Source organism: Budorcas taxicolor, chromosome 23 (genome assembly GCF_023091745.1).
Source record: "Budorcas taxicolor isolate Tak-1 chromosome 23, Takin1.1, whole genome shotgun sequence".
NCBI lineage: Eukaryota > Metazoa > Chordata > Mammalia > Artiodactyla > Bovidae > Budorcas > Budorcas taxicolor.
Genome location: NC_068932.1, coordinates 10,364,851 through 10,391,083, shown reverse-complemented (window position 1 = coordinate 10,391,083; position 26,233 = coordinate 10,364,851). Strand labels below are relative to the sequence as shown.

The following is a 26,233-nucleotide window of genomic DNA, read 5'->3' as shown; positions in this document are numbered from 1 at the left end:
CAAAAATTGACATTAAAACTCAGCCATGGACACAGGACCAAAAAAAGTTGGTTTTCATTCCAATCCCAAAGAAGGACAATGCCAAAGAATGTTCAAACTATGGTACAATTGCTCTCATTTCACATGCTAGCAAAGTAATACTTAAAATCTTTCAAGCTAGGCTTCAACAGTATGTGAACAAAGAACTTTCAGCTGTACAAGTTGGATTTAGAAAAGGCAGAGGAACCAGAGATCAAATTGTCAACATCCAATGGATCATAGAAAAAGCAAGAAAATTCCAGAAAACCATGTACTTTTGCTTCACTGACTATGCGAAGGCCTTTGACTGTGTGGATCACAACAAATGGTGAAAAATTCTTAAAGAGTTGGAGATATCAGACTACATTACCTGCCTCCTGAGAAAAGAACTTGTATGTGGGGCAAAAAGCAACAGTTAGAACAGAACAGAGAAAAAAACACTAATTCAAAATTGGGAAAGGAGTACATCAAAACTGTATATTGTCACCCTGCTTATTTAACATCTATGCAGAGTACATCATGCAAAATGCTGGGCTGGATGAATTACAGCCTGGAATCAAGACTGCCAGGAAAAATATCAACAGCCTCAGAAATGCAGATGATACCACCTTAATGGTGGAAAGTGAAGAGGAACTAAAGAACGTCTTGATCAAAGTGAAAAGGGTGAGTGAAAAACCTGGCTTACAAACCAACATTCAACAAACTAAGATTGTGGCATCCATCAATTCATGGCAAATAGATGGGGAAAAAGTGGAAATGTGGCAGATTTTATTTTCTTGGGCTCCAGAATCACAGAAGTTGGTGACTGTAGCCATGAAATTAAAAGACTCTTGCTCCTTGGAAGAAAAGCTATGACTAACTTAGCATATTAAAAAGCAGAAATATCACTTTGCCTACTAAGGTCCACATAGTCAAAGCTATGGTTTTTCCAGTAGTCATGTACAGACGGACCTGGGTGATGAAGAAGGCTGAGCACCGAAGAATTGATGCTTTCAAACTGTGGTGCTGGAGAAGACTCTTGAGAATCCCTTGGACAGCAAGAAGATCAAAGCAGTCAGTCCTAAAGGAAATCAACCCTGAATATTCATTAGAAAGACTCATGCTGAAGCTCCAACACTCTGACTACCTGCTGTGAAGAGTTGACTCATTGGAAAAGACCCTGATGCTAGGAAAGATTGGGGGCAGGAGGAGAAGGGGACGACCGAGGATGAGATGGCTGGATGGCATCACGGACTCAATGGACGTGAGTCTGAGTGAACTCTGGGAGTTGGTGATGGACAGGGAGGCCTGGCGTGCTGTGATTCATGGGGTCGCAAAGAGTCGGACACGACTGAGCGACTGAACTGAACTGAACTGAATGACAGAAAAACATATTTTCCCCAGAATCTTTCAAAAAGAGGATAGTAGAAGTACGCTTAGCTAAATTAATGCATTGAAAACCAAGTATATTAGATAGAAATTTGCTTTTAGATGATAATTTAATTCTATGTCAGACATGGAGATTGAAAGAGAGGAAGATATAAAATTTGTGGATAAAAATGAAAAAAAGTTCATCAAAAAGTAAAGCACAATATCATACTTAATGTATGATTTCATTTACCTGAATTTATAAAAATGTTAAATAAATCCTTAGTGTCAGAAAACATAGTTACTATATTTGAGGTTACTTTATGGAGTGAGAGAATGGCAAACCTCAGAGGGACAAATGGAAATTATCCAGAATGATGAAAATATGATACAGCTATAATTTGTGGTTATATAGAATTACATACTTATCAAGCTTCTTGGAAAATATATTTAGATTGTGTGCATTAAGTTGGAGGTAATTCATACCCACACTAATTAATTTGAATTTTTTTTTGTAGTTACAAATATGGCAAACATTAACTTTAAATAAATCACAGCAGGATCCTTTATGACCCACCTCCCAGAATATTGGAAATAAAAGCAAAAATAAACAAATGGGATCTAATTAAAATTCAAAGCTTCTGTACAACAAAGGAAACTATAAGCAAGGTGGAAAGACAGCCTTCAGAATGGGAGAAAATAATAGCAAATGAAGCAACTGACAAACAACTAATCTCAAAAATATACAAGCAACTCCTGCAGCTCAATTCCAGAAAAATAAAAGACCCAATCAAAAAATGGACCAAAGAACTAAATAGACATTTCTCCAAAGAAGACATACAAATGGCTAACAAACACATGAAAAGATGCTCAACATCACTCATTATTAGAGAAATGCAAATCAAAGCCGCAATGAGGTACCACTTCACACCAGTCAGAATGGCTGTGATCCAAAAGTCTACAAGCAATAAATGCTGGAGAGGGTGTGGAGAAAAGGGAACCCTCTTACACTGTTGGTGGGAATGCAAACTAGTACAGCCACTATGGAGAACAGTGTGGGGATTCCTTAAAAAATTGCAAATAGAATTGCCTTATGACCCAGCAATCCTACTGCTGAGCATACACACCAAGGAAACCAGAATTGAAAGAGACACATGTACCCCAATGTTCATTGCAGCACTGTTTATAATAGCCAGGACATGGAAGCAACCTAGATGTCCATCAGCAGATGAATGGATAAGAAAGCTGTGGTACATATACACAATGGAGTATTACTCAGGCATTAAAAATAATACGTTTGAATCAGTTCTAATGAGGTGGATGAAACTGGAGCCGATTATACAGAGTGAAGTAAGCCAGAAAGAAAAACATCAATACAGTATACTAATGCATATATATGGAATTTAGAAAGATGGTAACGATAACCCTGTATGTGAGAAAGCAAAAGAGACACAGATGTATGAAACAGTCTTTTGGACTCTGTGGGAGAGGGCGAGGGTGGGATGATTTGGGAGAATGGCATTGAAACATGCATAATATCATATAAAAAACTAATCGCCAGTCTAGGTTCGATGCAGGATACAGGATGCTTGAGGCTGGTGTACTGGGATGACCCAGGGAGATGATATGGGGAGGGAGGTGGGAGAGGGGTTCAGGATGGGGAACACGTTTACACCCATGGCAGATTCATGTTGATGTATGGCAAAACCAATACAGTGCTGTAAAGTAAAATAAAATAAAATCTGAAAAAAATAAAATAAAGGAGCATCATACAAAATAGATGTTAGAAGGAAAAACCTACAGAACAAAGATACAACCTGTGGTTGTTATCAGAAGATATTTTGTATGCATTTTTTATGAAAGAGATAAAGCTAAAGTAGGGTTTCATCTAGAGTACATCTGGGTTATATGTAAAACAAGTAAAAATTACTACTTGAGGATTTTAAACAACACAAATAATTAGATTTTTTTGAAATATTTGTAACATGGGCTGGGAACATTCATTGGATCATGAGAAAGCAAGGGAGTTCCAGGAAAACTTCTTCTGCTCCATTGACTACATTAAAGCCTTTAACTATGTGGATCACAATAAACTGTGGAAAATTCTTAAAAGAGATGGGAGTACCAGACCACCTTACCTGCTTCCTGAGAAATGTAAGTCAAGAAGCAACAGTTAGAACTAGACATGGAACAAAGGACAGGTTCAAAATTGGGAAAGGAGCACATCATAGCTGTGTATTGTCACCCTGCTTATTTAACTTCTATGCAGAGTACACATGTGACATGCTGGGCTAGATGAATCAGAGCTGGAATCAAGATTCCCTGGAGAAATATCAACAAACCCAGAAATACAGATGATACCACTCAAAGGGCAGAAAAGGAAGAGGAACCAAAGAGCCTCTTGATGAGGGTGAGGGAGAAGAGTAAAAAAGCTGCCCTAAAACTCAACATTCAAAAAACTAAGATTATGGCATTCAGTCCCATCGCTTCATGGCAAATAGATGGGGCAAAAGTAGAAACAGTGACAATTTTGTTTTCTTTGGGCTCCAAAATCTCTGTGGATGGTAATTAAAAGACACTTGCTCCTTGGAAAGAAAGCTCTAACAAACCTAGACAGCACATTAAAAAGCAGAGACATCACTTTGCTGACAAAGGTCCATATATATAGTCAAAGCTATTGGTTTTCCAGTAGTCATGTACAGATGTGAGAGTTGAACCATAAAGAAGGCTGAGTGCTGAAGAATTGATGCTTTCAAATTGTGATGCTGGAGAAGACTCCTGAGAGTCCCTTGGACTGCAAGGAGATCCAACCAGTCAATTCTCAAGGAATTCAGTCCTGAATACTCTCATTGGAAGGACTGTTGCTGAAGCTGAAGCTACAATACTTTTGCCACTTGATGTGAAGAGTTGACTCATTGGAAAAAACCCTGATGCTGGAAAAGACTGAAGGCAAAAGAGAACAAGGCAGCAGAGGATGAGATGCTTAGATAGCATCACTGACTCAGTGGACATGAATTTGTGCAAACTCACAGATATTGAAGAATGGGGAAGCCTGGCATGATGCAGTCCATGGGGTCACAAATTGTTGGACACAATTTAGTGACTGAACAACAACATAAAACTGGATTAAACTTTCTAATGAACATACAAAGATTAGTAGAAGTGATTGAAATAAAAATCATAATCCAACTATGATTCAAATCCCAAGGTTTGATTCAATTCAAACTTTATAGAAAACCCATCTGATATTTTTGAAGAAATTTGTAAGCTGGCCCTAAAATTCATATGGAAATACAAGGTACCCAATGTAATAAAATCAATCTTAAAAAAGAAGTAAAAATTTGGAAGACTCAATAGTTTTGATTTCAAACTTTTTACAAAGATAAAGAAATCAAGACAGAGTGGTTTCAGCATAAAGATAGAAATATATAGGTAAATGATAGAGCATTAAGTGTTCAGATGTAAATTTATACATCTATGGTCACTTGATTATCAATAAAGTGGCAAAGTAATTAAATATGGAAAGAACGGTCTTTGGAAAAATAAATGGAGTTGTGACAATGGATGTCTATATCAAAAAGTATAACTGGCCTCTTCATATCATATCTAAAAATTAATTTAAAATGTGTCATCATTCAGTTCAGTTCAGTCTCTCAGTCATGTCCAACTCTTCACGACCCCATGGACCACAATGGACCAGGCCTCCCTGTCCAACACCAGCTCCCAGAGTTTACTCAAACTCCTGTCCATTGATTTGGTGATGCCATCCAGCCATCTCATCCTCTGCCAACCTTTTCTCCTCCTACCCCCAATCCCTCCCAGCATCAGAGTCTTTTCCAATGAGTCAGCTCTTTGCATCAGGTGGCTCTCAGTCAGGTGGTGACTCTTTGCAACAGTCCTTCCAATGAGAGTATTCAGGACTGAATTCCTTGAGAATTGACTGGTTGGATCTCCTTGCAGTCCAAGTATTGGAGTTTCAGCCTCAGCATCAGTCCTTCCAATGAACACCCAGGACTGATCTCCTTTAGGATGGACTGGTTGGATCTCCTTGCAGTCCAAGGGACTCTCAAGAGTCTTCTCCAACACCGCAGTTCAAAAGCATCAATTCTTTGGCACTCAGCTTTCTTTACAGTCCAACTCTCACATCCATACATGACCACTGGAAAAACCACAGCCTTGACTAGACGGACCTTTGTTGGCAAAGGAGTAAGAGTCTTTTAATTTCACGGCTGCAGTCACCATCTGCGGTGATTTTGGAGCCTCCCAAAATAAAGTCAGCCACTGCTTCCACTGTTTCCCCATCTATTTCCCATGAAGTGATGGGACCAGATGCCATGATCTTAGTTTTCTGAATGTTGAGTTTTAAGGAAACTTTTTCACTCTTCTCTTTCACTTTCATCAAGAGGCTCTTTAGTTCTTCTTCACTTTCTGCCAAAAGGGTGGTGTCATCTACATATCTGAGGTTATTGATATTTCACCAGCAATCTTGATTCTGGTTTGTGCTTCATGCAGCCAAGCATTTAACATGATTTACTTTGCATAGAAGTTAAATAAGCAGGGTGACAACATACAGCCTTGACGTACTCCTTTTCCTATTTGGAACCAGTCTTTGCTCCATGTCCAGTTCTAACTGTTGCTTCCTGACCTGCATACAGGTTTCTCAAGAGGCAGGTCAGGTATTCTGGTATTCCCATCTCTTTCAGAATTTTCCACAGTTTATTGTGATCCACACAAAGACTTTGGCACAGTCAATAAAGCAGAAATGTATCATCGGACTAATATAAGAAGTAAACTTTAAAACTTTTAGAAGAAGAGCTGCAGGAAATCTTATCTTGGTTTAGGCAGTGGTTTATTAGTTATAACACCAAGGTCACAAGGTACAGGAAAACGATAAAATGGACTTCACCAAAATCGAAACTTTCATGCTTTCAAGAACATCATTAAGATAGTGAAAAGACCTTGCATAGAATAAGAGAAAATATTTGCAAGCTATATACCTAATTAGAGATTTGTATTCAGAATGTATAAAGAACTTAGAACACAACAAAAAATAAAGAACCCAGTAAACAAATAGGCAAAGAACCGAATAGATATTACTCCAACAAGGAAAAACAGATGGCCAATAGGCATCTGAGAGAATGCTTAATATCATTATTCACTAAGGAAATGCAAAACAAAAATGCAATGATACACTTGGATGGCTAGGAGTAAAAGACAAACAATAACAAATGCTGACCAGAAGGTAGAGTGCCCATACTCTGCTTGTTGTTGTTGTTGAGTTGCTAGGTCGGGTCTGACTCTTCGGGATGAACTGCAGCACACCAAGCTTCCCTGACCTTCACTGCCTCCTGGAGTTTTCTTAAACTCATGCTCATTGAATCAATGTTGCCATCCAATCATCTCATCCTCTGTCACCACCTTCTTCTCCTGCCCTCAGTCTTTCCCAGCATCAGAGTCTTTTCCAAACACTCTGTGAATGGGAAAAAATGGTGTAGCTACTTTGGAAAAAACTTAGAAATGTCTTTAAAATATTAAACAGAGTTATCATATGACCCACATTCTATTCCCAAGTATATACTTAACAGAAATGAAAACATTATGTCTGCATTAAAACTTATAAACAAGTGTGCATATCAACATTACTCATAATACATATATATAAACTAGAAATATTACCAATGTGTACTAATGGATGGATAAATGAATATACAAAGTGTGGTATATCCATACAATGAAATATTACTCTGCCATATAAAGGAGCAAAGTACTGAAACATTCTACAACAAAGATGAACTTTGAGTGAACATGAGGAATTTATGCCAAGCTAAAGAAGCCAGATACAAAAGACCAGGTATTGTATGATTCTCTTTATAGGAAATATCTATCTAGAGAAGACAAATCCATGGAGATAGAATGTAAATTATTTGTCACCAGGTGCCAGAGCAGGGAGGTAATAGGGTGTTCATTTTCGAGACTATGGTTATGTCCTGGAACCAGATAATAGTCACAGTGGAAACAAAAAAATCTATTAAACAAGAGATTTAAAACACTGAATATCAGGCAGTACAGTGATTCCTGAAAAAAGTAAGGTAAATCAAATTGAGCCCCACAGCTGCTCATCTGCTGCCTGAAGAGAGTTCTCAGGCTACAGTATAGAAACCTAGGCAAACCTGCATAAACTACCCAAATTATGGGATAACGCTGAGATTTTAGAGAAGGTCAATGTATCTAAAGAACCCAAGTTAAAAATGGGATAGAAAGAGAGAAAAAGAGTGATCAGAGAGACCTACAAAAGTTTCATATGGATTCATTTAGTTAGAATAAAACTACCTGTATTTGAGCAAACTTACTCAAGGCCACTTGAGTGAGTTAGCAATTATAATTGCTAACTTCAAGTGGGAATGATCCACTTGAAGAGTTAGCAATTATAATCCATGAGGTTAGAAGGTCTGATATTGTGCCTGTACCCACCAATCAGATTTGAAAATCTAATAATAACCATTATTAGAGTAATCTGAAGGTAACTGACTCAGAGGAAGGAAAAATTAGACCTAAACTAAAGGCTTTTCTGGCTTCTACTAACAAAGCAAAGAACAAGACTCAAAATGATTAATCTGTAACTAGGTTAAATTAACTTCATTCTAAAAGAATAGTTCATACTATTTCCAGGAAAACGGGATCATCCAACAAGAAGAATGTCACAAAAATTATCAATAAAACAAAGAAGAAGGAATAGGTCTATATAAGGAGAAGAATGAATCAACATAAAGAATGCAGATGATATAATTAGGAAACAAAACTATCAAGTTATTTTAACTATATTCCATATGTTGAAGACAATGGAGGAAAAAATTAGCATGTTAAGTAGAAATATACTTTTAAATTTCACTTTTAAAACTATATACTCACAAATCCAAAAAGCATAATTAATTCTAAACATAAGAATCATAAAAAAATACACCAAAGCACATAATTTTTAAAACTGCTTAAATCTTTGAAAGAAAAAAAAAAATCCCTAAAGTGGGCAGAAAAACAGACATTACATGTAAAGCAAAAATTGTAGAAACAAAGGACTTCTTGCTGGAAACAACAAAAGCCAAAACATGTAACAATATTTTTAAAGTACCATTGAAAAATAAAACACTATAAACCTAAAATTCTATCCCCAGTGAAAATGTATTTTGGAAACACAGGCAAAATAAAGATATTCATAAATAAAGTAGCTGATATAATTAATCATCAACAATATAAGAGATGTAAAAAAGTCCAATAATCCAAAGAAAAAATGATGTCAGATAAAAATCTGGATCTGAACAGTGACATGAAGAGTACAAGACATAGTACATATACAGGAAAATATAAAACACTACTTGTATTTTTAATGAAAACATAATTTAAGTATAAATTACTATTCAAAGAATAATAACAATGTATTTTGGTTTAGGTAGTATATACCAACATAAAAAGTATGACCAAAATAGCAGAAATGCTGGGAGAGGGGCAAATGAAAGCTGAATGTTTAAAGTTATTATATTATGTGATAAGTAATAAATATTACTTTATTAGCATAGACTGTGCTAACTTAAAGAAATATACTATAAACCCTGAAAAAACCATGAGAGAACAAAACAAAATAAAATGATAAATTTAAAAAGCCAATGATGGAGACAAAATGAATCTATAAAATATACAAAATTAATCCAAAATAAGGCTAAAGAAAGGGAACAAAAAAGGTTGGACAAACACAAATACAAGATTTAAACCTAACTATGCATTGGAGAAGGAAATGGCAACCCACTCCAGTATTCTTGCCTGGAGAATCCCAGGGACAGCGGAGCCTAGTGGGCTGCCATCTATGGGGTCACACAGAGTCTAACACGACTGAAGCGACTTAGCAACAGCAGCAGCAGCATACTAATTATCGTATTAAATGTAAGTGGTCTAAACACCATGATTAAAAGAAAGGAACAGTTATTTAGGATTAAAATGCAAGGTCCAACTCTGTGCTTCCTAATAAAAATCCACTCTACATGTAAAGACAAAAAGGTAGAGAAAAAGGATGGAAAAATATAATAATACTAATATATTATTAATAATATTAATATTAATCAAATAGGTTAATAATAAAGTTACCGTAATAATATTGATCAAATAGGAACTTAGAATGGCTATATTAACATTAGACAAAGTCGATTTTAGAGCAAAGAATGTCAACAAAGATAAAATGAATTATTTAATGACAAGATCCCTTCATCAAAAGAACATAAAAATCCTATATATTTGTGTAATTAAGAAAGTTTCAAAATGCATGAAGCAAAAACTGATAGGAGAAACAGGCAAATCTATAATTATAGTAGGAGACTTCAGTACTCTTCTTTCAATAATTTTCAGAAAAAAATACCTGACCAACATAATCTAACTGACATTTAAAGGACACTCTACTCAGTGGCAGTAGAAGTACATTCAATGCACATTCTTCTCAATGCATATGAAACATTTATCGAGATGGATCATACTTAGCACTGTAAAACAAGTCAATGAATTTAAAAGTATTCAGATCACACAAGCTATATTCTCTGGACAGAATAGAATTAGATTATAAATCAATAACAGAAGTCCACTTGGAAAATGTCCATATATTTGGAAGCTGTATAATATACTTTTAGGTAGCAAAGAGTACATTAAGATGTCAAAAAAAACCCAAATATTTTAACTTGAATAAAAAATAAATCAGAAACATATTAAAAAATGTTTGATATCCTTAAGGCACTACTTAGACAAAAATATATAAACATAAATGCCTAAATTAGAAAAGAAATTTCAAGTAGCAATTATCTAAGAAACCCAGGAAATGAAACTACTAATTCCAAATTTAGAAAAAGGAAATGATGAAGTTCAACTGAAAATCAGTTCAGTTCATTTCAGTCACTCAGTCATGTCTGACTCTGTGACCCCATGAATCGCAGCATGCCAGGCCTCCCTGTCCATCACCAACTCCCGGAGTTCACCCACACCCATGTCCATCTAATCAGTGATGCCATCCAACCATCTCATCCTCAGTCGTCCCCTTCTCCTCCTGCCCTCAATCTTTCCCAGCATCAGGGTCTTTTCAAATGAGTCAGCTCTTCACATCAGGTGGCCAAAGTATTGGAGTTGCAACTTCAAAATCAGTCTTACCAATGAACACCTAGGACTGATCTCCTTTAGGATGGACTGGTTGGATCTCCAAGGGACTCTCAAGAGTGTTTTACAACACCACAGTTCAAAAGCATCAATTCTTCGGTGCTCAGCTTTCTTTATAGTCCAACTCTCACATCCATACATGACCACTGAAAATCAATGAGCTACTAAAACAAAAAATCACAAGAAAAAAATACCAGTAGAACCAAATGCTAGTGTTTTGAGAAGAGTAATAAAATTAGTAAGTCTCTAGTCAGATTGATCAGGACAAAAATAGAGAGGCAAGAAATTATCAATATTTGGAACAAGAAATGGGACATCACTACAGATTCTATAGATATTAAAGAAGCAGTCAGAAAATATTATGTATAATTTTATGGCAACAAATTCAATAACTTAGAAAATCAGCATATTGTTTGAAGAGGGATGACCACTATTCATTCACGCAAAAATAGATAACCTGAAGAGACATATGTCCATAAAAGAAATCGAAATTCTAAGCCCAGATGGCTTTTTAAAATGAACTAGACCAAATATATTTAAAGATTGAATATCAAGTTTACATAATCCTTTCCAGAAAAGTGAGGTAAAAGGACTACTTCCCAATTCATTTTACGAGGCCAAGCATTATACTAAAATTAGAAAAACAGATTTACAAGAAAAGAAACTATAGCCAATAGGTCTTATGAATATAACTGCAGCAATGTTCAACAAGATTTTTGCAAATTGAGGCCAGCAATATAAAAAGTATAATATCAAGAAAAAGTGAGATTTATCCCTGGAATGAAAATTAGTTTAACACTCAGAAAATCTCTCATTCAAAAAAAAAAAAAATCATGAAATCCTCTCGATAGGTGCCGCAAAAGCATCAAACAATGCCCTACAAACATTCCTGATAGACATTCTCAACAATCTAGGACCTGAAGTTAACATCCTTAAGCTAATAAAGTGGATCTATGAAAAACCCACACCTAATATCATGGAATAGTGAAAGGCTGAATGCTTTCCCTGTGAGCACAGAAAATGATGTCTGCCCTTGCTGTTTATATTCAACATTGCCATGAAGGTTTTGGTCAGTGCAATAATGCACACATATAAAATTAAGTTAAAAAAGTATTGAAACTAAAAAAATAAAGTAAAAATGTCTTTGTTTTTAGAAAACATGATCTTCTAAATAGAAAATCATAATTCTACAGAAAAGCAATTAGATCTAATATATGTTTACAAAGGTGTAAGGTATATACCAATATGTAAAAATCAACTTTTGTTCTATATATGTGTAACAGTCATAATTTAAGTTTTGAACTCAAAGAAATGTTTAATAAATGAAGAGAGATACTGTTTTTATAAATTGGAAGATTCAAATGCAAATCAAAACCACAATGAGGTACCACTTCACACCAGTCAGAATGTCTGCGATCCAAAAATCTGCAAGCAATAAATGCTGGAGAGGGTGTGGAGAAAAGGGAACCCTCTTACACTGTTGGTGGGAATGCAAACTAGTACAGCCACTTTGGAGAACAGTGTGGAGATTTCTTAAAAAATTGCAAATAGAACTACCTTATGACCCAGCAGTCCCACTGCTGGGCATACACACCGAGGAAACCAGAATTGAAAGAGACACATGTACCCCAATGTTCATCGCAGCACTGTTTATAATAGCCAGGACATGGAAACAACCTAGATGTCCATCAGCAGATGAATGGATAAGAAAGCTGTGGTACATATACACAATGGAGTATTACTCAGCCATTAACGAATACGTTTGAATCAGTTCTGATGAGATGGATGAAACTGGAGCCTATTATACAGAGTGAAGTAAGCCAGAAAGAAAAACACCAATACAGTATACTAACACATATATATGGAATTTAGAAAGATGGCAATGACGACCCTGTATGCAAGACAGCAAAAAAGACACAGATGTGTATAACGGACTTTTGGACTCTGAGGGAGAGGGAGAGGGTGGGATGATTTGGGAGAATGGCATTGTAACATGTATACTATCATGTAAGAATCGAATTGCCAGTCTATGTTCGACGCAGGAAACAGCATGCTTGGGGCTGGTGCACAGTGATGACCCAGAGAGATGTTATGGGGAGGGAGGTGGGAGGGGGGTTCATGTTTGGGAAAGCATGTACACCCGTGGTGGATTCATGTCAATGTATGGCAAAACCAATACAGTATTGTAAAGTAAAATAAAGTAAAAATAAAAATTAAAAAAAAAACAACAAAAAAAATAAATTGGAAGATTCAAGACCTCAACAAAGTTTTGTTTTGTTTGCTTAAGAGAAATTGGCAGCTAACTTTAAAGTTTAGTGCAAGAAGATATCCCTGGAGAATAATTTTTAAAAAGAAGAATAAATATGGAGAACTAATAATTACTGTCTTTTAGAATTACCATAAAAATCTTCATAAAATTAAATGTCTACCTACTCTACACAATAGAATGTAGTTGATTCTGTTTAATGTTTTGCCTAAACCCAGTTTGATAATTAACACCTTTTATACAAAAGGGAGCAAAACAAATTCATGGCAACATTACCTATATTTTTAACAGTACATAAATGCATAAAACTAGCTGGAAATAAAAATGATAAGCTAGTTAAAATTATAAGCTCTGAGGAGTGGAGATGGAAGTCTGTAAATATATACATGAAAAGATGCCCAATCATTAGTCAATAGATCAATGCAAATTAAAGCCACAAGGAAGCGCAACAATTATAATGGCTAAAACTTTAACCTGAACTGATGGCAAGGATGCAGAGGAACTAGAACCATGACATTTTATCAGTGGTTCAAGATGGAGCAGATGCTCTGGAAATTTTCATCAAGGTAACATCAACCAGGGCTTCCCTGGTGGCTCAGGTAAAAGAATCCACCTGCCAACGCAGAGATGCAAGAGACCTGGGTTCGATCCCTGGGTAAGGAAGATTCCCTGCAGAAGGAAATGGCAACCCACTCCAGCATTCTTGCCTGGGAAATCCCTTGGACAGAGGAACCTGGTGGGCTACGTTCATGGGGTCAGAAAAGAGTCAGACACAACTTAGTGACTAAACAACAACAACAAATGTAATTGACTATTGTTATTACCATGGGCAATAGGATTTCCAATCATTCCATTTATCTCTCATTAGTATCTTTAAAAAACTTGCTGCCCTGATGCTGGAAAATATTGAGGCAGGAGAAGGTGATGACAGAGGACTAGATGGTTGGATGGCGTCACCGACTCAATAGACATGAGTTTGAGTAAGCTCCAGGGGGTGATGACAGACAGGGAAGTCTGGCGTGCTGAAGTCCATGGGGTTGAAAAGAGTTGCACATGACTGAGCGATTGAACAACAATAACACAATATTTCTACTCTAAATATATCATTAAAATAATGACTGCAAGTACAATATAGAGTCATTAGTGTAGGCAGGGACAAGATGATGGAAAACAGAAAGGAAGTTGAAAGGAGAAAACAATCAACCTATTAAAATTTCTGTGTGCAAAATTAAAAGGAGATCAAGATAGTAAACTGGAGAGAGAAATACAGATTGTGGATTTTGTATAAGAAGAAACTGTATTAATAATGATTTCAAATGATAGGCAATGCATATAAGTAAAAAAAGAAAAATACACTTAATAAACTGGGTAACGCAAGGCTGAGCACCGTGCACAATGCAGCATCAAGTTTAGGGGAGAGTTGCATTGCAGTCAAGTCAGCAGGGGAAACAGAGCATTTTTATCCAACAGGAGGCTATGTCGGTTTCATTTTTTAATGTTTTGTTCACATTCCCACATTTTGAAAACTAAGCATGTGATATAACCAACCATAAACCTTGAATAATGTTGATTTGATATAAGCAAGACTTCGAACTATACTTGTTATATATCTATTAGTATTGACTGGAGCCAGGGACAAATGGATTTTAATCTTTTCAGCCAGTTGTGGATTTATTGTAAATGCTCCAAAAGCTGAAATTAAACAATAGACTAGTTTACTTGAATTCCATCTTGCTTCAAATTTCCATTGTTATTTGACTAGTTTACCTAAGATTACATAATAGAGCTGTTATCTTTTCATCAAACTGGTCTCTAGAGATTTTCTCTACAATTTACCCTGCACATCAACACCAGGTTAATTTCTTGAAATTCAATTCTATTTGACTTTTTTGCACTCACTCTGAGTACTTGCTGATTCCATCACTAACCTTCAGTGACCCTTAGTGTTTTATTTCATTATTAAAACATTTAGAAAATATAACCCATCCCTCCTATCACAAGGCTGTTCCATCTGCTTCTGTCTCTACTGATATCCTTGAATCTGATTAAACACACTGCGGGCCTAGATATATCCTCTACTGTTTTGGCCTCTTTTCCGAAAAGGAGGCTGAGCCATCTGTCTTTCAAAAGATCATCAACATTCAAGATCCAGTTTACCATTCTTTTTTTTGTCCTCATAAAATCTTCCCTAATAACTGTGTTCAAAGGAAATGTTTTCTTCTATGGTCACATGATGCCTTTCAATGCCCCAGATGCCTTTGCCTTCACAGGTCCCTTCCTACACACACAGACACACACATACCTGCACACACACATGCACACGTAAATCTATGTACAACTATATTTTGTGACTGATATAAAGATGAATATAATCTGAAATGAATTGCATGTCTTTATTCTTCTAATTTTAAAAGAAATGAAACATTTTGAGGTGTCTCTAAAGTATCATGAATCCTAGGAGAGTGGCCTTTCATGCTTAATTGGCTATTTAACTCTCCTCTCTGCTAGCCTCCTTCCTATTCATCTGACTGACCATAAGCCTGCTGGAAATATCATCCCTTTTGTAGTAGTTCTCTAATAGTGGTGATTTGCAACCCCCAAGGGACATTTGGCAAAATCTGGACACATTTTTCATTGTTGCAACTCCAAGTATGCAAAGAGGGTACTACTAGAATCTGGGGGCTAGAGACCAGAGCTACTAGCAAACACCGTATTATGCACAGGACTGCGCACCCTCCACATCCCCTACAGCAAAATACCAGTAGTGATGAGGAAGACAAACTGCCTTCTTAGATCACAAGCTTGAGATTTCTTTAGCATACAATATACATTGCAAATGCCAGGCAACAAAGTATATTTCAAATAGTAGGTACACTGTACATTGAAACAATGAATTAATTAATTTTTACATATCAGTTGAAAAGTTTGGAAACATTTAGTCCTTATAGAATTCCCAGTATGAAAATTAATATGCCTCATACTACCCACAGGCAAAGTGCAAACAAAGCTCACTGGGCAGCAGAATGTCACTGCTCAAAGAAGTCATACCAACCAAACTTCAGACTTCTCCTAAAGAGTATCAACACATCAACTTTCTATTTAAAAAACACTATAAGGAAAAATAAAAAAAATACACACACATGCCAAGTCCTCAGTCTTAGAAATTCTAGCTACAAAGAGTCTCAGGTGACTCTCTGCATATACATCTTCTTTAATACATGTGGTATGATTAGAGAGATCATGTTAATAGGTGATGATATCCATTTGGTTTATTCTAGAAAGACTATACACGTATACTCCATAATAAAACAAGTATCATTGGCATTTAAATGTGTTCCTTTTCAGATTGTCTGTATGTTCTAAATAATTATAGCTAATATGTATGATCTCTAAAATTATTTATTTTCAAAAAAATGTTTTCTTTGTTAAATCTTTAAAACAAAAATTATACCATAATCAGTTTTTATATTTCTTACCATACCTATAGTTGTTCCCAGAGAATAGCCTACATATAGTAAATTTGTTTTTGTCCTGTTTTCTTCACAACAAAATCAATGGTGGCTAGAAGATCACATTTTATCATTTCATCATAACTTCGTGAAACAAAAATGCATGAAACTTGTTTTAATTTTGTAAAACTTAAAAAATTATGTTTTCTAATAAAATTTTAATTTTATATTGCAGTGTAGTTTATTAACAATACTATGTTAGTTTCAGGTATATAGCAAAATGATTCAGTTATACATATACATGTGTCTATTCTTTCCAGATTCTTTTCCTGTTTAGCTATTAAAGCATATTGAGCAGAATAAGAAACTTATCCTCTGTTTAATGGACTTTAGAAGGGTCATGAGACCTAGCACTAATTCCACACATCTTGTTTGTTACCAGGGCTAACATGGTGGCTCAGATGGTAAAGAATCTGACTGCGGTGCATGGACACAGGAGTTCATGGGGTCACAAAGAGTGATCGAGTGATTAACACTTTCACTTTCACATTTGTTACCTGCTAATATGTGACTTTTTAATACAGTTCTTGGGGTTCTCGTGGCAAGAATGTGTGTGTTGGTCACTCAGTCATGTCCAACCCTTTGCGACCCATGGACGGTAGCCTGCCAGGCTCCTCTGTCCATGGGATTTTCCAGGCAAGAATACTGGAGTTGTTTGCCATTCCCTCCTCCAATGGACCATGTTTTAGTAGAGGACAGGGAAGCCTGGTCTGCTGTAGTTCATGGTGTCAAAGAGAGTCAGACATGGCTTAGTGATTGAGCAACAACAACAATATGTTACCTAGAGCTTCCCAGGTGCCTCAGTGGAAAAGAACCTGCCTGCCAATGCAGGAGACAGTAGTTCAATCCTTGGGTCCAGAAGATCCCTGGAGAAAGAAATTGTAACCCACTCCAGTATTCTTGCCTACGAAATCCCGCAGACAGAGAAGCCTGGTGGACTATAGTCCATGGGGTTGCAAAGAATCCGACATGACTTAGTGACTAAACAAGCAAGCAATATGCTGCTGCTGCTGCTGCTAAGTCGCTTTAGTTGTGTCTGACTCTGTGCGACCCCATAGACGGCAGCCCACCACCGTCCCTGGGATTCTCCAGGCAAGAACACTGGAGTGGGTTGCCATTTCCTTCTCCAATGCAGGAAAGTGAAAAGTGAAAGTGAAGTCGCTCAGTCATGTCCGACTCTTAGCGACCCCACAGACTGCAGCCTACCAGGCTCATCTGCCCATGGGATTTTCCAGGCAAGAGTACTGGAGTGGAGTGCCATTGCCTTCTCCAAGCAATATGCTACCTGCTTCTAATCACCACTTCATTCCTAGTTCACAAAATTTCTTTGAGGTAAGTATATGACTACACACATTCTAGAGCTGAAGAAACAGAAACTGTGCCTGTGGGCACAGCCAATAAGTGATGGACTAAATTTCAGAGTGCTTTTGCTTTAGATCTTAAAATCTAAGATATTGCATTTTATGGTTTTCCCATAAGAGAAATACGAACAATATACTATTTAAAAATAGCAGACAAAAACCGCTGCTGGGGTATGGAAGTGAAAGTAGAAAATCAATTTTTTTTTTTTTTTTTTTGGCAATTGGTGACAGCAGATGCTTTACATTATTCTACTTTTCCATTGCAAAAAGTAAGTAACCATGTACATTTTTCACTCTTGTCTTCTCCTCCCTCCTCCACTTTTTCCCCCCTAAAAATAGCAGTGTTGACACACAAAGTAAAATGTAGTGGATATGTTGGTAACATGATTAATATTTGGTGGGCTTCCCTGGTGGATCAGATGGCAAAGAATCTGCCTGCAATGCAGGAGACCCGGTTTTGATCCCTGGGTTGGGAAGATCCTCTGGAGAAAAGAATGGCTAGTTACTCCAGTATTCTTGCCTACAGAATTCCATGGACAGAGGAGCCTGGTGGGCTATACAGTCCATGGAGTTGCAAAGAGTCAGACATGACTGGGCAACTAACACTTTCATTTTCTTTCACTTTCAATTTGAGGGAAGAAGAGGAAATAATGTCTCTGACAAATTTTCATCTTAATTCTTAGCTCATTAATAACAATATAAAAAATCTAGGGCAGTTTTCTATATAAATCCTTAAAAATATTTTCAAGTTACATATTTTAAATGAAATACCTTCATTTCAGTTTTAGAAATTTATTTAAATATGATAATTTAAAAAGCACATTTTAAAGTCAAAATACAACAATGCAGATTTTTTCCTTCCTTACCTGAAAGCCCAGAATTCTTTGGAATCTGTTTTCAGGTATAAGTGTTTCTGGGACCACCTACTTCCCCTGCTGTTCCCTATCCACACATCATACCCAGCATCTTCCAGAAGGAAGCCCGGGCTACTGTTGGGAAGATTGGAAATCCAGATACTGCCAGTTACAAACAGACCATGCTGCAAGTACACAACTGGTTTTTGGACTGAAAAGAAGCAAAGAAAATGTTTTTAAACAAGAAAGTCTATTGGAAAGTACAACACGGGTTTTCAAAGCACCAGCTATTGTTAGGATTGTTTAGTTTGTATGGCAAAGAAATGAGTTAACAATTTATTAAGGTTATTTTATACTAATAATAGAAATGCTATTCTCTAATTCTCAGTGCAAAAGAATAGCCACTTCTATGGGGTCCTATGTCTTCTTTTTGCCAGACCTCCTTAAGTTAAATTTCATTAGTGAAAGTTTTTAATTTCTAGGATTTACAAGTTAACATTCTTTCTATGTGTAAAGAATTTACACTTCATGAAAAGTTGAAAGAAATATCCAGAAACAGGAATGTTTGGGGTCTTAAAAATTCATGTGCAGATTATTAAAGAAAAAAGTTACCCTCCTGAACTTAGAATAGCATCTGCTTATTCTGAGCACTTGAGATTCCCTGGTGGCTCAACAGTAAATAATCTGCCTGCCATGCAGGAGACACAGGACATGTGGGGTCAGTCCCTTGGTCAGGAAGATAACCCTGGAGAGGGCATGGCAACCCATTCCAGTAATCTTGCCTGGAGAATTCTGTGGACAGAATTCTGGATGACCTACAGTCCATGGGGTTGCAAAGAGTCAGACATGACTGAAGTGACTGAGCACCCACATTCTGGGAACTTGGGCAGAAAGTAGGACTGAACCAGATCTCTGCTGTTATACCAGGAAAAGCAGTGCTAATACACACTTGGGTAAGTGAAGAATCCCAGACAAAAAAAGTGGTTGAAAGTCCTGGGGCTTCTATCCAGGGACTCTGAATTTCCACCCAGTACACCAAATGAAATTTATTGGCCAGTGTGTGCTTCACCAGGTGGCGCTAGTGGTAAAGAATCCACCTGCCAATGCAAGGGACATAAGAGGCACAGGTTCACTCTATGGGTCAGAAAGATGTCCTGGAGGAGGGCATGGCAACCCACTCCAGTACTCTTCCCCGGAGAATCCCATGGACAGAGGAGCCTGGAGGGCTGCAGTCCTAGGATCACACAGATTTGGACATTACAGGAATGACTTAGCACATACATACTTCATTTTCACATCATAGAGATCAATGTAAATTAAGTGTTAATAGACTGTCAACTTAATCTCAGAAATTCAAGGTTCATTTTTTACAAGTAACTTAATCTCATATTCTATGATTAGAATGACTGGAATGTATTTGACTTGGACTTAATGACTTTCACTTTTCCCCTCACTCCAATCCTATCTAAATGATTAGTATCATTCTTCCCATGAGGAATCCGGTTGAGCTGAAGGATGTAGCCATCTGCAGTGGTAACTTCATACTCTTGACTTGGGTAACCCCAGTAGGAAATTATCTCACTCTGAATGGAGAAAAAACAAAACATTTAGCTTCACGAGTTCATTTGGCCATTTTTATGACCCTTAAAGTCAAACTTATGGGTTGATATAACATATACTATGTAAGGAGAACTTTCAGATTTTATCACAAAAGAAATTTTAAAAGAATGATTGAAAATTATAGTGCCAAATATTTTTTAAATTAATGATAAAAATAACTTACAATATCCATATTGGCTTCAGGGTTAATGGCTTTTTTTCCTAGTAAAGAAAATGCATTTCCAAACATGTGGATAAAACACATAGCCATCACATTTTGAACCTATCAAGGAAAAATTTATTAGCACGATGCAGTGCATGTTTCATTGTAAAGTCATAGTATTTACTGCCTTGCTATTTGCTTCACGGATATCCCATTTGTCACCTTATCTTCCGGTTCTGCTGTGCCTTACCGCCACATCTATCATACAGTTTTTACACTTCTATTACTCTCATTATTTCTTCTCATTGTGTACCTTATTCTGTTTCCCCAAAGATTGTTTCATATATTAACCTACTACTGAGGACTTTTTTACATAGCTACATTTTACTATCTGTTATGGGTTGAATTGTGTTTCCCTACCCCCAATGCCTCTCAAAAGACACTTGCTCAAGCTCTGACCCCTAATACCTTAGAATGTCACTGCATTTGGAAATAGGGTTATTACAGAAGAAATAATTTACATTAAGCTGAGCCAATACTCAGGGCCTTTTAAGACAATGGCCTTTTGAAGATAGAGCCACACAGAGAGAATGCCATATGATAATACAGGCAGAGACTGAAGCTATTCAGCTGCCAGGCAAGGAGCAAAAGAGACTTCTGGCAAACCATCATAACCAAGAAAGAGGTGATGAAGGATTTTCCAACAGATTTCAGAGGGTGCATGGCCCTTCAAACACCTTGATTTCAGACTTCCAAATTCCAGGAAGATAAGACAATAATTTTCTGTTATTTTAAGCCATGCATTTTGTGGTAGTTTGTTAAGGCAGACCTAGGAAATGGATACACCGTCTTTCCAAAGAGGGAAAGAAAATTGCTACCTGGAATGATCTGTTTTTTTTTTTTTTTTTTTTTTAAATTGTGAATAAAACAAACAAAGCAGTCAGTGATTCAGGATCTGAGAACTTCCTTTAATCCTCTCAGAATGGCAGGTCAGATGTGACTCAAACATTGATAATACAGATAAATGTTTGTATTATTGTTTTCTGTATCTGGATTCAAACATGGCCTATTGAATAGCTGTTTTGTTCACTCATTGTACTCCACATGATGAAAATGACTTAATCAGTGGCCACTGCTCATTTTCAAACCTTTAAGTGCCCTGATGGTTCTCTATTCCTACTGCAAATATCTGCACCAACTCTTCCCTTCTTCCTAATGGATACTTTTCATCAGGGACGCCTGCACTCACATAATCCTGCTCCCACCTCCACCTGGGAAAGGCTGCATTGTGTGCTGTTCACAACTCGGCAGTTTTTTCAGTTTCAGGGTTATAGCTTCCCCTACTCTCTCATGAAACCCTCATATCCAAATGTGATTGTAATCAACCTCATCATCAAAGGCTTCTGAGGACTTGTCTTAAGGGACTAAAAATTAGTTTATGCTGTTTAAACTAAACAGTGCAAGGATCTCAATTCAAAGACCCCAGGTTTTGAATAGAGGTAGCCTGAGAGAAGGCCAAAGGGAAGTTAACAGTTGGAGTTGAGATGGGGAGATCAAAAGAGGATGACATACATAGGATACCAAGACTGGTGACTGTGAGTGACCTAATCTGGTCAAGTCTCCAACACCAAAATCATTCCTTGAATGTTATTGGAATTGCTAAAGTAAAATGAATTTTTCAGAATACCTCATACACATTGCTAATAAATACTGAATATATTTTCAAACACCTTCTGTCTTCTCATAGGAAATCTAATAGTGTGCCATTCTCCCCTTATTGATTTGAGAATGTCAGATTTCATTCCAAGTTAGAAATTAGGAGCTAGAGCCAGTGGCAAAGCAGGCTGCTCCTGTTAAACATTCAGAGCACTGCTTAGTCTTTCCTTTTCCAAATTCCATGGCCAAGACTCGAAAGAAGTTGACAAAGAGACAAGAAGCTTTCCTAAGAAAAATCTCTATGTAAAGTATAATCAAGGATTTAATTTTTGTGACCCAGACCAAATTCTTCAGACCAGAATACTGGAGTGAGTAGCCTTTCCCTTCTCCAGGAGATCTTCCAACCCAGGGATTGAACCCAGGTCTCCTGCATTGCAGGTGAACTCTTTACCAACTTAGCTATGAGGGAAGTCCTATATAAAGTATAATCGAGGTTTAAATTTTTAATGGAGAATTATATTTTACCTAAGATATAAATAAATTTCACACATAAATATATTAATTTGGGGACTTCCTTGGTTGTCCAGTGGTTAGAATTTTGTGCTTCCACTGCAGAGGGCATGAGTTCAGTCCATGATTGGGGAGTCAGGATTGGTTGATATATGCTGAGTGGCATGGCCAGAAACAAAACAAAATCCTAATTTTGAAGTATATAAGTAAACTTTATAATGCTGGAGAGTCACACTCACTATTACCAAAATGAATGCTTTCTGGAAGGCAAATGAATTATTTAATTCTCGCTCTCTTTATATATATATAAGACATAAGATATATATATCGCTCTCTCCACATTCTCTGGGGCTTCCCTGGTGGCTCAGAGGTTAAAGTATTTGCCTCCAATGCGGGAGACCCGGGTTCAATCCCTGGGTCGGGAAGATCCCCTGGAGAAGGAAATGGCAATCCACTCCAGTATTCTTGCCTGGAGAATCCCATGGACGGAGAAGTCCATGAGGTCGCAAAGAGTCGGACACGACTGAGCGACTTCACCACCTTACTCACATTCTCTGAGTATTTCAGTCTCTAGCCATCATCTTCTCCCACACTTGGGTAGGAGCACTTTCACACATGAAGATGTGCATTTATCTTAAAACATCAGTTTGACCCACTAACATAGTTTTCAAAACTTGGGGTGGAGGGAATTTTATAAATAATAAATTCTAGAGAGAGTGGAGAAAAAGGAACCATCTCACACTATTAGTGTGAATGAAAATTGATATGACCACTATGGAAGACAGTATGGAGACTCCGTAAAAAAGTAGAAATAAAACTACTGTATGACCCAATGATGTTACTACTGGGCATATACCCTGAGAAAACCATAATTGAGAAAAGACCCATGGACCCAATGTTCCTTGCAGGACTATTTACAATAGCTAAGACATAGTAGCAACCTAGATGTCCATCGACAGATGAAATAATAAAGAAGCTGTGGTACATATATACAATGGAATATTCAGTTCAGTTCAGTTGCTCAGTCATGTCTGACTTTTTGTGACCCCAAGAATCAGCACTCCAGGCCTCCCTGTCCATCATCAGCTCCCTGAGTTCACTCAGACTCATGTCCATCGAGTCAGTGATGCCATCCAGCCATCTCATCCTCGGTCGTCCCCTTCTCCTCCAGTCCCCAATCCCTCCAAGCATCAGAGTCTTTTCAATGAGTCAGCTCTTCACATGAGATGGCCAAAGTACTGGAGTTTCAGTTTTAGCATCATTCCTTCCAAAGAAATCCCAGGGCTGATCTCCTTCAGAATGGACTGGTTGGATCTCCTTGCAGTCCAAAGGACTCTCAAGAGTCTTCTCCAACATCACAGTTCAAAAGAATCAATTCTTTGGCACTCAGCTTTCTTCACAGTCCAACTCTCATATCCATACATGACCACTGGAAAAAGCATAGCCTTGACTAGACAGACCTTTGTTGGCAAAGTAATGTCTCTGCTTTTGAATATGCTATCGAGGTTGGTCATAACTTTTTTTCCAATGAGTAAGCATCTTTTAATTTGATGGCTGCAATCACCATCTGCAGTGATTTTGGAGCCCCCCAGAATAAAGTCTGGCACTGTTTCCACTGTTTCCCCATCTATTTCCCATGAAGTGATGGGACCAGATGCCATGACCTTCGTTTTCTGCATGTTGAGCTTTAAGCCAACTTTTTCACTCTCCACTTTCACTTTCACTTTCATCAAGAGGCTTTTTAGTTCCTCTTCACTTTCTGCCATAAGGGTGGTGTCATCTGCATATCTGAGGTTATTGATATTTCTCCCGGCAATCTTGATTCCAGCTTGTGCCTCTTCCAGCCCAGCGTTTCTGATGATGTACTCTGCATATAAGTTAAATAAGCAGGGTGACAATATACAGCCTTGACATACTCCTTTTCCTATTGGGAATCAGTCTGTTGTTCCATGTCCAGTTCTAACTGTTGCTTCCTGACCTGAATATAGGTTTCTCAAGAGGCAGGTCAGGTGATCTGGTATTCTCATCTCTTTCAGAATTTTCCACAGTTTGTTGTGATCCACACAGTCAAAGGTTTTGGCATAGTCAATAAAGCAGAAATAGATGTTTTTCTGGAACTCTCTTGCTTTTTTGATGATCCAGTGGATGTTGGCAATTTGATCTCTGGTTCCTCTGCCTTTTCTAAAACCAGCTTGAACATCAGGGAGTTCACGTTTCACGTATTGCTGAAGCCTGGCTTGGAGAATTTTGAGCATTACTTTACTAGCATGTGAGATGAGTGCAATTGTGCAGTAGTTTGAGCATTCTTTGATATTGCCTTTCTTTGGGATTGGAATGAAAACTGACCTTTTCCAGTCCTGTGGCCACTGCTGAGTTTTCCAAATTTGCTGGCATATTGAGTGCAGCACTTTCACAGCATCATCTTTCAGGATTTGAAACAGCTCAACTGGAATTCCATCACCTCCACTAGCTTTGTTCATAGCGATGCTTCCTAAGGCCCAGTTGATTTCACATTCCAGAATGTCTGGCTCTAGGTGCGTGATCACACCATCGTGATTATCTTGGTCTTGAAGATCTTTTTTGTACAGTTCTTCTGTGTATTCCTGCCATAAAAGGAATTCATCCAAGTCAGCACTAATGATGTGGATGAAGCTAGAGCCTATTATACAGAGTGAAAGCGAAAATGAAGTTGCTCAGTTGTGTCCGACTCTTTGCGACCCCATGGACTGTAGACTACCAGGCTTCCCTGTCTGCGGGATTTTCCAGGCAAGAATACTGGAGTGGGTTGCCATTTCCTTCTCCAGGAGATCTTCCTGACCCAGGGATTGAACCCGGGTCTCCTGCATTGTAGGCAGACGCTTTGCCATCTGAGCCACCAGGGAAGTCATACAGAGTGAAGTAAGTCAGAAAAAGAAAAACAATTATTGCATATTAACCCATATATGTGGAATCTAGATAGATGGTACTGATGAACCTATTTGCAGAGCAGCTATGGAGACAGATATAGAGAAAAACTTATGGATGTAAAGAAGGAGAGGAGAGGGTGGGATGAATGGAGAGAGTAGCATGGAAACAATACACTACTGTATATAAAATAGCCAGTGGGAATTTTCTGTATGAATCAGGAAACTCAAACCAGGGCTTTGTGACAGCCTAGAGTGGTGGGATGGGGTAGGGGGTGGGAGGGAGGTTCAGGAGGGAGCGAACATATGTATGCCTATGGCTGATTCATGCTGATGTATGGCAGAAACCAACACAACATTTAAAAGAAATTATCCTCTAACTGAAAATAAATAAAATTTTAAAATCTGGGGAGAAACAATTGTTTATTTATTTTTTTTGTTCATGTATGTATATCATATTTTAATATGAAGGTTTTTTCCTTTCTTTTTTAAAATTTAAATTTATTTATTTTATTTGGAGGCTAATTACTTTACAATATTGTATTGGTTTTGCCATACATCCCCATGAATCTGCCATGGGCGTACACCGTGTTCCCAATCCTGAACCCCCCTCCCACCTCCCTCCCCATACTATCCCTCTGGGTCATCCCAGTGCACCAGCCCCAAGCATCCTGTACCTTGCATCGAACCTAGACTGGCGATTCATTTCTTATATGATATTATACATGTTTCAATGCCATTCTCCCAAATCATCCCACCCTCTCCCTCTCCCACAGAGTCCAAAACACTGTTCTATACATCTGTGTCTCTTTTGCTTTCTCGCATACAGGGTTATCATTACCATCTTTCTAAATTCCATATATA

The 26,233-nt window shown here is 37.5% G+C and overlaps 1 pseudogene; it reads right to left on the bottom strand.

Annotated features, from left to right (window-relative positions):
• Nucleotides 1-14,318: 14,318 nt before the first annotated feature.
• On the bottom strand, nt 14,319-23,612 carry LOC128068058 (gastric triacylglycerol lipase-like; annotated as a pseudogene).
• Between the last annotated feature and the right edge of the window lie 2,621 nt (nt 23,613-26,233).